At 42.3% G+C, this 1,259-nt stretch overlaps 1 pseudogene; it reads right to left on the bottom strand.

The window, feature by feature from the left end:
* Nucleotides 1–294: 294 nt before the first annotated feature.
* LOC149188495 (uncharacterized) lies at nucleotides 295–1,024 on the bottom strand (annotated as a pseudogene).
* Between the last annotated feature and the right edge of the window lie 235 nt (nucleotides 1,025–1,259).

Here is a 1,259-nt window from a genome sequence, read left to right as displayed (position 1 = left end):
TGCAGAATTCTGAAATTTAAATCAAAGCTTCGAATCAATGAGAACTCTGTTTTCTTGTCTGACCAGATTTCAGCAGGTCAAGGGCGAACGGGAATCCTATATTCCTGTTTCACCTGATCCCAATTCCATCGCAGCACGATAGGTTTAAACGATCGAACCCACAAAAATAACGGCCCAGTCTGGCCGCAGAGGAGATAATTAAATTCCACTCAGATTTACTTATTACTATCATTCAAACAGCAAGCAGGCCCTAAAAATGCTTTGCGGCCGCCACTCTCAGAGCCAAAAAATCTATTAAAAGGGAAAAAAAGGAAAAATCATTATATATTTTAGAGCAGATCTTTACATTAAAAAGACAACAGAAAATTCTGTATACTAGTAGGGAGCGAGTCCTGGCCGTATGGGAGATTGAACTCCAATTACATTTAGTTACAAGTAGCATCAACAGTAACTCAGCCACGAGCTCTACACAGAAAAAAATAAAAACTGTATATATTTACAGGAGAAACCCTAATGGCCTCAGGGCCTGAATAAATCAATCGCAGCGGTAGTCGATGTGGCCTTTTCAGGGCTCCAAATCTTGCAAGGGGAAGCCATCATCCCTGTTCCGGATCCTTTTGAGGGCCTCGAGTATTTCAGCAAAGATCGCCCTTTTTATCCTTCCCCTCTTCGGCGGAGGAGCCATTGCCGTCCTCTGGGCTCTGTCAGTGCCAGTAGCAGGTTCTGCCATGGCTTCATAATAATAATCTCCTGCTACTTTACTCTCCATATTCCGGAATCACAGTCTGCTTGCCCAACTGTTCAGCTACCACTCCCGGATTGTATGATATGCTAGGCAAGAACAGCAGTAGTAGAGCAAGATGCAAGTGACTTGTCGGGGCGCCTGCCATTTATAAAAAGCTGGATGAAGCTGGTTGGTTTGAATTTTTACTTTTTCTGTTTGGTATCACTGATTCCTATATGAAACTTGGGCAGGAAGGAACTCATCCTTTTGTAATCATTTCAAAAGACCTTGCACATTGTGATGTTGATCGCCAGTGGTTGGCTGGCAAACTTCTGCAACTTGCAGAGACAGAAGCATGTATGTGGGAAGATACATTGAATCACATCTGGCACGTGGCACGTGGCAATAGTCCTTCTCCATTCAGTGAAAAGATGTGTTTGCTAAATAAAATTAGTAAACCATTGACATTTATGCTAACTTTGCATGCGTCGGAGGTTTTGAAAAGCATATCTCCAAACACTAAATTAATTAGTAT

The sequence above is a fragment of the Pinus tabuliformis genome, chromosome 3_1, assembly GCF_031772625.1.
Source record: "Pinus tabuliformis cultivar Carrire ecotype Pingquan chromosome 3_1, CPIR1, whole genome shotgun sequence".
Lineage (NCBI taxonomy): Eukaryota > Viridiplantae > Streptophyta > Pinopsida > Pinales > Pinaceae > Pinus > Pinus tabuliformis.
This window is presented reverse-complemented; position numbering and strand designations above follow the sequence as displayed.